Source organism: Neoarius graeffei, chromosome 14 (genome assembly GCF_027579695.1).
Source record: "Neoarius graeffei isolate fNeoGra1 chromosome 14, fNeoGra1.pri, whole genome shotgun sequence".
Taxonomy (NCBI): domain Eukaryota; kingdom Metazoa; phylum Chordata; class Actinopteri; order Siluriformes; family Ariidae; genus Neoarius; species Neoarius graeffei.
The window spans coordinates 43,819,123-43,831,298 of NC_083582.1; the positions used below are offsets into that span (position 1 = coordinate 43,819,123).

Below are 12,176 nucleotides of genomic sequence, written 5' to 3' on the forward strand. Positions count from 1 at the left end.
GCGAAACATTTTACTTTTTATCGTTTCTTTCACAACTTGAATGCGTTGAAACAAAAAATTATGACAAACTAACGCCACTTACACTAAAATATCAAGGGAAATTTGTAATAAAAACTTTACGGTCAGCAATTTCGATGCGGAAATTCTCGATCGGTCGGGTTACCGGAAACACACTATTTTTTTTAAATTTGGCCTTACATTTGCATGCCGCTTTTAAAGTTTGAAATAAATGATTTTTTTTAAATACTTAAAAAAAAACCCACCACCTGCGTATTTATACTAAAACAAATTACCCACCTCAGTGAATAACAGATGAAATCAAGGTTATTATTCACCGATATTCACCTTGCCTTTGGTGAATAATTGTTAAATAAGTTATAATTAACTACTTTAACAAAGTATATCTTGAAGAATCAATGAAACATTTAAGCTGTCTTATTTACTTTGAGACCAACGTGCATGAGTAGGAGAGCAGGATGAATGTGTGGAAACGTTTTCCTTGTAGCACTGGAATTTGCAAACGTAAAATTAATCCTATTGTGCATTTCTGCTATTAATAGAATGTTTAATTACCCATTTTTATTGTTGGGTGTTTGAAAGAGCAGAGAACATGCACCACCAAAGCAATGATTTTATAATGCAGAGCAGCTATTTAAAATAAAATTGTACTGTGAAAGTGCATTTGTGTACAGCACGGTCATAGTTTCAAACTAGAAACATAAAACACGATATTCGTGCTGTATTCAGCAGCATATGACCTTTTACCTAAGCAGCACATGGGTGACATTTCAGTCTGTAGCCGACTGCAGCAGCACATGCTCGGCCCCAGAACAGCGTCAAACTGAAACTCTCACTGCATTAACGAACTTTGTGCTCATAATCCATGTTCATAATATTAAGGAATATTTTCATGTTATGTTTTACAGCAGTGCAAGAAAGCAGAGAAATGAATGCTCCAAACCCTGACATATACTTCCACAATGCTTTTATTATAAAATACACTTTAGGCTCAGAAAAATATTATGAAATGCAATAGGGGTTGTTTTACAATCAGGGTACGCAAGCTAAAAATCACATTTAACACTTATTATCTTCAATATCAAAAGGCTTGACTAAATAAACTTGGTTGTTTATTGTAGCCCTGTGATAGCTCTATTTACCATGCAAAAAAAATTTGGTGATAACGTTATATTTGGTGAATGTATGGCAATATCTCATCTCATTATCTCTAGCCGCTTTATCCTGTTCTACAGGGTCGCAGGCAAGCTGGAGCCTATCCCAGCTGACTACGGGCGAAAGGCGGGGTACACCCTGGACAAGTCGCCAGGTCATCACAGGGCTGACACATAGACACAGACAACCATTCACACTCACATTCACACCTACGGTCAATTTAGAGTCACCAGTTAACCTAACCTGCATGTCTTTGGACTGTGGGGGAAACCGGAGCACCCGGAGGAAACCCACGTGGACACGACATGCAAACTCCGCACAGAAAGGCCCTCGCCGGCCACAGGGCTCGAACCCGGACCTTCTTGCTGTGAGGCGACAGCACTAACCACTACACCACCATGCTGCCCCTGTATGGCAATGTGTGTCATATTTAGCAAAATTACTCGTGTCATTTAGAAAAAGTGCTTTTTTTTGACCACAGGTAGCTCCAAAAGGGATGCACTTAAATCATTCTTTATACCATAAAACAAATATTTGGTTCCATATCATTGGAAACATAGTTAAGTTTTAATGTTGAATTAAGTTTTCAGACTATTTTGATCAAATTAGTATGTAATTGTGTCAAAAAAAAAAAAAAATGTCCTCTCCGAGACAGCTAATTTTTCAATATAAAATAACATATCTAAAATGATTATTTTCATCCTAAAATGTGATCAAGATATTGGGACATAAATATTAGAGACAACTAACACAAAGCTTACAGCCTTATATTCAAAAGCACTGTGGAAGTAGTGGATTCTGAATTGTCAAAAAAAAAGTCCTCTCCGAGAATCACTTCATTTGTTTCTCCCAGCCCTGCTTAAAGCTCCACTTAATCTTGTTATAATACAAACTATTACACATGCCTATCTGCTCTTTAACTTGTCCTTCACTTAAAAAGAACCAGTTTGAATCAATTTGAATTTTGGACCCCTGTGACACAAACTTTGTACTCTGATTGTAAAACAACCCCCATGTGAATCCAAATAAACCAGAAAATCTAATTATTTGCTAGCATGGTAGAAGTACTCCTCCATTCCTACCCCATAGAAAGCTTGACCTCCTGCAGTCACCACTGCAACTACCGTGATATTTCCTGGCAGACTTTCTTGGTTCCGTTGATCACAATATAAACCAGTGAATAATTTAAAATACCATGACCAGGAAAAAAGTGGTTCCTGAAGAGGACAGAACGAAAGCAATAAAAGCATCAAGCAACACTGAGCATGCAACCAGTACGCTCTCATGTTTCAACGGCTGTTCTTTATTCTGCAAGCTTTCCGTTCCTATGCACAAGGACTTAACAACCCCTCACTTCCTCAACCTCCATGTTTCATCCAATGGGATCCATGTCCTGACAGAAACTTCTAAATAGCCAAGATGTGATGTACACATCTCCTGACTTTCATAAGCCTAGACAGACTGCCTTCACTTGAGGGCTCTCCCACACAGTGATTCATAAAACAAATCATTACATGTGTCTCATCTCATCATCTCTAGCCGCTTTATCCTTCTACAGGGTCGCGGGCAAGCTGGAGCCTATCCCAGCTGACTACGGGCGAAAGGCGGGGTACACCCTGGACAAGTCGCCAGGTCATCACAGGGCTGACACATAGACACAGACAACCATTCACACTCACATTCACACCTACGGTCAATTTAGAGTCACCAGTTAACCTAACCTGCATGTCTTTGGACTGTGGGGGAAACCGGAGCACCCGGAGGAAACCCACGCGGACACGGGGAGAACATGCAAACTCCGCACAGAAAGGCCCTCGCCGGCCACGGGGCTCGAACCCGGACCTTCTTGCTGTGAGGCGACAGCGCTAACCACTACACCACCGTGCCGCCCTGCATTGAAATTATTAATATATTAATTAAAAAGCACCATATAAAATCAGGTTAGGCATTATGTGAGGATCGAATTGAACAAATCAGAGAATAAACCCTTAATTCATACTTTAGCAAGTGCTGCTTTCTATAGACGCAAGCATCCAAGATCATTAATGTTTTAAGACTACGAAAGTCTTGCTCTTTTCTGTGGAATACTGTGCACTACTGCCCTAAGGAATCATAAATGAAACTCTGTGGGGCCAAGTTTACAGTGGTGCTTGAAAGTTTGTGAACCCTTTAGAATTTTCTATATTTCTGCATAAATATGGCCTAAAACCATCAGATTTTCACACAAGTCCTAAAAGTAGATAAAGAGAACCCAGTTAAACAAATGAGACAAAAATATTATACTTGGTCATTTATTTATTGAGGAAAATGATCCAATATTACATATCTGTGAGTGGCAAAAGTATGTGAACCTCCAGGATTAGCAGTTAATTTGAAGGTGAAATGAGAGTCAGGTGTTTTCAATCAATGGGATGTCAATCAGGTGTGAGTGGGCACCCTGTATTATTTAAAGAACAGGGATCTATCAAAGTCTGATCTTCACAACACATGTTTGTGGAAGTGTATCATGGCACGAACAAAGGAGATTTCTGAGGACCTCAGAAAAAGCGTTGTTGATGCTCATCAGGCTGGAAAAGGTTACAAAACCATCTCTAAAGAATTTGGACTCCACCAATCCACAATCAGACAGATTGTGTACAAATGGAGGAAATTCAAGACCATTGTTACCCTCCCCAGGAGTGGTCGACCAACAAAGATCCCTCCAAGAGCAAGGCATGTAATAGTCGGCAAGGTCACAAAGGACCCCAGAGTAACTTCTAAGCAACTGAAGGCCTCTCTCACATTGGCTACTGTTAATGTTCATGAGTCCACCATCAGGAGAACACTGAACAACAATGGTGTGCATGGCAGGGTTGCAAGGAGAAAGTTACTGCTCTCCAAAAAGAACATTGCTGCTCATCTGCAGTTTGCTAAAGATCATGAGGACAAGTCAGAAGGCTAATGGAAAAATGTTTTGTGGACGAATGAGACCAAAATAGAACTTTTTGGTTTAAATGAGAAGCGTTCTGTTTGGAGAAAGGAAAACACTGCATTCCGGCATAAGAACCTTATCCCATCTGTGAAACATGGTGGTGGTAGCATCATGGTTTGGGCCTGTTTTGCTGCATCTGGGCCAGGACGGCTTACCATCATTGATGGAACAATGAATTCTGAATTACACCAGCGAATTCTAAAGGAAAAGGCCAGGACATCTGTCCATGAACTGAATCTCAAGAGAAGGTGGGTCATGCAGCAAGACAACGACCCTAAGCACACAAGTCATTCTACCAAAGAATGGTTAAAGAAGAATAAAGTTAATGTTTTGGAATGGCCAAGTCAAAGTCCTGACCTTAATCCAATCGAAATGTTGTGGAAGGACCTGAAGCGAGCAGTTCATGTGAGGAAACCCACCAACATCCCAGAGTTGAAGCTGTTCTGTACGGAGGAATGGGCTAAAATTCCTCCAAGTCGGTGTGCAGGACTGATCAACAGTTACCGCAAACGTTTAGTTGCAGTTATTGCTGCACAAGGGGGTCACACCAGATACTGAAAGCAAAGGTTCACATACTTTTGCCACTCACAGATATGTAATATTGGATCATTTTCCTCAATAAATAAATGACCAAGTATAATATTTTTGTCTCATTTGTTTAACTGGGTTCTCTTTATTTACTTTTAGGACTTGTGTGAAAATCTGATGATGTTTTAGGTCATATTTATGCAGAAATATAGAAAATTCTAAAGGGTTCACAAACTTTCAAGCACCACTGTAAATCCCCCTATTTACAGCCATGTGGGAAGAAAAAAAAAAAGTACATCCCATGGAAACTGTAGACTTCTCAACAGGTTTTAAAAAAAGCAAACATTTCACTCTCTGATACAATACCTACAGATAAACTCCAACAAACTACAAATAATTTATATTTTGTAGTCATTTTCATTAAAAAAAAAAAAGGAAGGACACCCTGGAAAAAGTAAGTACACCCTTACATTTATCAGACTTTCAAGCCCATAAAATTCAAATCAGGTGTTCCAGATTAGGTGCCATTGATTAGAACCTCCTGCAGGTGGAACCCGTCTTATTTAACCCTGACATCGAGGGTCTGGTCTTCTCTTTGCTATTGAAGTGTGTGGTGTCATGCCAAGATTTAAAGAGCTCTCAAAGGACCTGGGGGGGAGGAACCACCAGTTGTGGAAGTTTAGGAGTCTGACACAGGGATTGAAAAAGATCTCAAAGTTATTAGAAATAAGTCATTCCACTGTAAGGAAAATCCTCTACAAGTGGTGTAGATTTAAAACAACCACCCATTTATCCAGGACTGGCCACCCCAGCAAATTCAGTCCCAGAGCAGACTGTCTGATGCTAAAAGTAGTCTCCAGTAGGGCTGCACGATATCAGAAAAATATGCGATATTCGATAACATGACTGAATATCTCGATATCGATATGTATCACGATAATTAAATATATAATGTTTTTCTTACCTCTACTCGCCGTTCTGCCCTGTATCTCGCATTTAAAAAAAAAAACACCCAATGCATCGCTTCCATTCCAACATTATTTTTTATTGGAAAAACATGGCTACACCTGCAATGGTGTCCATCAATCATCTTTAAATCTCTTAATTTTTGTGAGCGCAGCAGAAAATGTCTTAAGTTGAAGTAAACAAAAAACTGAAAACTACATTACATTAACATAAAGCATTCAAAATGGCAGTTTCAGCGGCTCCCGGGAGATGAAGGTGAGCGACACAGATTCACCATAAACTCAAACACAATCTGTTAATAACACATGCGGGTGAGAGAGCAGTGGTGTGTGTGTGAGTGAGCAAGCGGTAGTGTGTGTGTGTGTGTGTGTGTGTGTGAGAGAGAGAGAGAGAGAGAGAGCGGTTGTGTGTGAGAGAGCGCGGTTTTATGTTTTTATGATGCTGTACATCAGTGTTTGTCCCAGTGAGCCGCCCCACCACTGTTTTACGTCTTGCAAAGTACCCGAGTTTGCAGTACGTCATCCCTCCTGAATCCAAAGTACTTCCAAATAGCAGACGTGCATTTTTTTTTGGAAACCAGTTCCTCCTCACACAAGTTTGTCTCACCACACTTGCTACCGCTTCCGCCATCACCACGAGGCTTTTACTTGTTTTGCAATAGGGGGCGGAGTTATCCCGCGGCGCTTGTTGACATTCAAATGTGATTGGACGGCACAGAAAAATGTGCCTTTTATCGAAATTTAAGTAATTTTTGCGGTATGTGTATCGCAAACTATGATATCGCGATATCGATACTTTTTCGATATATTGTGCAGCCCTAGTCTCCAGGAACCTCAAACGTTCATCGCTGGTTCTGCAAGTAATGCTGGCAACTATTGGTATGAAAGTACATACATCCACAATCAGAAAGAGATTGGACAAATTTGACCTGCATGAGAGGTGTGCCAGGGAAAAGCCTTTGCTGTCCAAAAGGAACATGAAAGCAAGACGACAGTTTGCCAATGAACATATAGGCAGAGACCAGGCCTTTTGGAATAACATGCTCTGGACAGATTAACCAAATGTGTGGCGCAGGTCAAAGACGGCTTTTCAAGAGAAGAACGTCATACCAGCTGTGAAGCATGGTGGTGGAAACGTTTTGGTCTGGGGTTGCTTCGCTGCCTCAGTGACTGAGAAGCTCACATTCATCGATTCAACTATGAATTCTGAATCATAGCAAAGATTGCTTACGATAATGTGAGACCATCTGTTCAAAAGCTGAAACTGAACAGAGGCGGACCTTTCAACAAGATAATGAGCCCAAGCATACAAGCAAGTTCACCAAGGAATGGCTCAAGATTGTGAACAACTTTACTCATCACACACTTGTGAAATTCCTCTCTGCATTTAACCCATCTGAAGCAGTGAGCAATGAGCAGCCATGCTACAGCACCCAGGGAGCAGTTGGGAGTTAGGTGCCTCGCTCAAGGGCACCTCAGCCCAAGGCCGTCCCATATTAACCTAACCTGCATGTCTTTAGACTATGGGGGAAACCGGAGCACCCGGAGGAAACCCACGCGGACACAGGGAGAACATACAAACTCCACACAGAAAGGCCCTCGCTGGCCACTGGGGCAGAACCCAGAACCTTCTTGCTGTGAGGCGACCGTGCTAACCACTTACACCACCGTACCACCCAATGGAGGGTTATGGAATGGCCCAGTCAAAGCCTACATTTGAAGCTCACTGAAATACCATACCATCTTTATTTATAAGCGCTTTCACACAACCACAGTTGAAAACAAAGCGCTGTACATGAGTACGATTTAAAACATAAAAACAGGCAAGACAATAAAATACAGCTAAAACAAGACCACAAAAAATAAAATAAATAATTAAGAAACAAAACAAGTAAGATCAAATCAATATCTCAGGTTGGGTTGAAAGCCAGTGAGTAAAAGTAGGTTTTAAATGTTGGGGGAAGATTAGAAAAGGGTAGTACATGCAAGAAAATCCTCAAACATCTTGCATCTGAAGGAATTTTAAGATTTCAGCAAGCTGATGCCAGAGACTGGTGAACAATTATGCAAAACACCTACAAGAAGGCATTTCTGTTCAAGGGGGCAATACTAGCTTCTTAAGCTACTTACTTTCTCCACAAAAGAATGTTACAGCTATCGATATTTTTTGGTGAATAAGTGATTGAGGCGGCATGGTGGTGTCGTGGTTAGCGTTGTCGCCTCACAGCAAGAAGGTCTGGGTTCAAGCCCCGTGGCCGGCGAGGGTCTTTCTGTGCGGAGTTTGCATGTTCTCCACGTGGGTTTCCTCCGGGTGCTCCGGTTTCCCCCACAGTCCAAAGGCATGCAGGTTAGGTTAACTGGTGACTCTAAATTGACCGTAGGTGTGAATGTGAGTGGGAATGGTTGTCTGTGTCGACGGCCCTGTTTACATTATTTCGAATCAGCGGATCATCAGATTAACATTTTTAAAACGATTCGCGTACACACACACACAATTTCTGTGCCCGCAACAAAACCGTTCCCCGTGCACACAGCAACGCCGATACACGGATACGCTAATCACATGACTAATTAGACGGCACGTCACATGATCCCAGTGCATATCGGGCATGCGCAAGTCACTCACCACTTGCAAGTGGAAGGATGGCAAGCCTAAAGACCATTTTTTCATGGACAGATGACGAGGTCCAATTGTTACTAAACGTAACATTGGATTATAAAACAACGGTGTCGGCTCAGGGTGCGGACTGGGAAAGCGTCCAAACAAAACATGGGGAGATACTGGGCCGTTTTTTGGACCACTACCCCTCGCCAGAGGATGCCCGCGCAAGTGGGAAAGACTTCCCTCACGCGAAGGAGGAGATGTCAAAAGGTACACATTTGAAATATGTCTTTGTTTAAAACTGAAGTAAATATGAAATGTCGTTGTAAAAAATGACAACATGGCATGACCGACGCCAGCGAATCAGGAAGGTGGATGTCACAGTGACGTCGTCCAATGACGACGTCAGCTAGAGCTCAGCACTGCGTATCCTCGTTCCTCAATGTTTACACAGCACCGGATCAGATGCGTACTGGGTTGAATACGTGGGCCCTGGCAGATTCAAATTGTTCCGCCTGTGGAGTCGTTTCCCGGCATTTTAATGTGCACGGACAGTGCATCCGCAACGAAAACGATACGGTCTAATGTAAACCCCACCTATGTGTCAGCCCTGTGATGACCTGGCGACTTGTCCAGGGTGTACCCCGCCTTTCGCCCGTAGTCAGCTGGGATAGGCTCCAGCTTGCCTGCGACCCTGTAGAACAGGATAAAGCGGCTAGAGATAATGAGATGAGATGAGTGATTGAATGAGCTAATTTCCCTTGTTTTGTTCACCTTTATCTGTAGGCAGGGTATCACGTTTGCTTGTTTAAATATGTTGAGAAAGCTACAATTTCCATGGGATGTACTTATTTTTTCACACGACTGTAGATGGCTCAGGACAAGCAGTGGATATAAAGTGAATAAGTATTGCTTTAAATAAGTAAACATGGTTTTATTCGTGTGGCCACAATAAAGGCTTGGTCGTTAGAAATTTGATTCTCTCTCTCTCTCTCACACACACACACCCTCAGGCACGCGAAAGAGAAAGAAAGAACAGATCCTGCATTCCTCTCCAAGGCTCCGTGTGTGTGTGTGTGTGTGTGTGTACAATGCGTTTTGTGGAGTGGAAACGTTGCAGCTCGTGTGTTACATCATGACAGTGAGGTGGGCTAACTCACCGGCTAACTCACCCCACTCAGCTAAACATCACAGAGCCTGACAGCTGCAAAGTTAATGTTTAAATAAGTAAACATGGTTTACGTTTTCGCTTCAAAACGCTTCTGTTTCTCTCAGTTTCTAGCAAAATATCGCTCACTGAAGCTAAATCTGCCCTCAGGCTGTTTTTACTGAGTAAAGCTAATGTCCATTAGCTCAAAAGTGAAAGCTTTGCTTTTTCTGATTAGCGCTGACCTTTTTATTAGCACGGCATTAAAATATCCACGCAAACAGCGTATGAATAAACCTCACGCGTGAAGCTAGCTTGTGATTTAAAAATAAACTTTTACATTTTTGTTTAGAACAAAGACATTTTCGGTTTGACACAATGGATGAAACTGTAGAACACTCACCTCAACGACTTACCGACGCTTCCGTGTTTACTTCTTCGGTGAATTTAACGAGCAATTACAAACCAACTGAACAGGTGCACAGCGCCCCCTACTGTCCAAAAGCGTAAACAGGATACAAACCAAACCAAACGGAGCGGCCAGTATGACCAGTAACAGATTACTCAGTCTGTTTTGTCTACTAATACAATCCACTGTTTAATACTGAGATCAATGAATGTATGAAAACACAGGATAAACACACAAAAAACACACAACCTGGTTCTTCATCTGTGCGGGGAAAAAAAACAACCAACCACCAGTAACAGATTACTCAGTCTGTTTTGTCTACTAATACAATCCACTGTTTAATACTGATATTAATGAATGTATGAAAACACAGGATAAACACACAAAACACACACAACCTGGTTCTTCATCTGTGCGGGGGGAAAAAAAACCCCAACAATCTGGCTCCCTCTATCGGTGTGGCACGTTCACTGCTAGTGGATTACTGGTGACGTCATTGTCGAATTTGTACGGCGCATGTGCGGGCTGCTGGGCGCCGCATGGCCTGTTAAAGAGCTGGGAGCAGTTTTCTAACGCGCTGCCTCCTGCTGTCATGCAGGGATACAATAATATTAACACATCAGAAACACTTTCTTCAAAGAGCACTGTACAGTTTTCACTTATGCCCAATCTTCTTCTTCTGGCTGCTCCCGATTAGGGGTCGCCACAGCGGATCTTTCGTCTCCATTGCTCCCTGTCTTCCGCATCCTTCTCTACCACACCTGCCACTTTCATGTCCTCTCTCACCACATCCATGTATCTCCTCTTTGGCCTTCCTTGTTTTCGTTTGCCTGGCAGCTCCATCCTCAACATTCTCCTTCCAACATGCTCTGCATCTCTTCTCAGGATGTGCCCATACCATCTCAGCCTCATCTCTCTTAGCTTCATTCCCAAGCTCTCCACATGTGCTGTCCCTCTGATGTGCTTGTTCCTTATCCCGTCCAACCTCATCACTCTCACCGCAAACCTTAACATCCTCAACTCCGCCACCTCCAACTTTGCCTCCTGTCTCTTCGTTAAGGGTACGGTCTCCAATCCATACATCACAGTTGGTTTCACTACTGTCTTATACATCTTACCTTTCCCTTTTGCTGGGACTTTCCTATCACAAATGACTCCCGAAATCCTTCTCCAACTGCTCCACCCTGTCTGCACTCTTTTTCTCAGCCCCCATTTTCCTGCACAGTTGACCCCAGGTACTTGAATTCACCAACTTTCTTTATGTTTACTCCTTACGTCTTCACTACACTCATCCCCATTCTCACTGATGCACATGTATTCTGTTTTGCTTTTGCTCACCTTCATGCCAATGCATACCTCCGTCTCTCCAAACCCAGCTCAACCTCCTTTCTACTTTCACCACATATCACAATATCATCTGCAAACTTCATGTTCCATGGTGACTTGCCTCACTTTGTCCATCAAGCTATCCATCACTATGGCAAACAAGAAAGGACTCAAAACAGATCCTTGATGAAGTCCCACCTTCAGCTTGAACCATTCAGTCGTTCCTACTGCACACCTCACTGCTGTTTCACTGTTCTCATACATGTCTTGCACCACTCTAATACACTTCTCATTCACTCATACTTGGTCCTCTTCGTCCCGGGCAGGATATAAGGCATCAACAAGGTGTCTCCATTTGTTCCTGTTGTTTGCAGCATTTTATTTTATTTATTTTTGCACAGTTAAAATTACATAAAAAATAAAGATAACAAAATAATATAAAGTGCAGGGAGAGGCAAAAAAAAACCAAATGGGTTCATTTAAAAGCCTCCACCTATAGTTAAAATTTCATAATTATAAAGAATAAAAAATTAACATACAAAGAAATATTATAACTACATAAAATAATGAACTAATAATAAAAAACATGTATAACATCAACAAAAAATTATAAAGACAGTAACAAAAATAGCAATGAAAAAATATATGAACAATGATATAAAAGTGAACATGTTGTGCCTCACCCCATGAGGGCCCCATCTCCTTCAGTTCGTGCATGATAGTACACCTCCATGTGGTTTTTGGACATCCTTGGTTCCTTTTTCCAGGTAGAGTCCACTTCAGTGCGATCTTTGGGGTATGCAACTGGTCCATTCTGAGGACGTGTCTTAGCCATCGCATCCGGCAGCGCTTGATCTCAATGGTGATGTCCTGGCTGCTGGTTCTCTGGTAGAGCTCTGTATTGGAGACTTTCGTGGGCCAGAAAATGCATCAGACTCTCCTGAGGCATCCGTTGTGGAAAACGCTGAGGTTCTTTATGTCGCTCTTGGTCACCCTCCAGCACTCAGAGCCATACAGCAAAACTGGTTTGACAAAACTGGTGTACAGCCTGAGTT

The 12,176-nt window shown here is 42.2% G+C and overlaps 1 protein-coding gene across 3 annotated transcripts in view; it reads right to left on the reverse strand.

Moving 5' to 3' along the window:
* The window catches only part of atad1b (ATPase family AAA domain containing 1b), a 38,445-nt gene that overhangs the window by 22,645 nt on the left and 3,624 nt on the right, over positions 1–12,176 (reverse strand). Inside the window, exon 1 of one of the 3 annotated variants that reach the window (XM_060939752.1) lies at positions 9,790–9,834. The exons of 1 other annotated variant lie outside the window; for it this stretch is intronic. The gene's annotated coding sequence lies outside the window, so the exon portion shown is untranslated. Of the gene's footprint in view, positions 1–9,789; positions 9,835–12,176 lie in introns of those variants that run through there. One more of the 3 variants, XM_060939753.1, reaches the window with a different exon arrangement.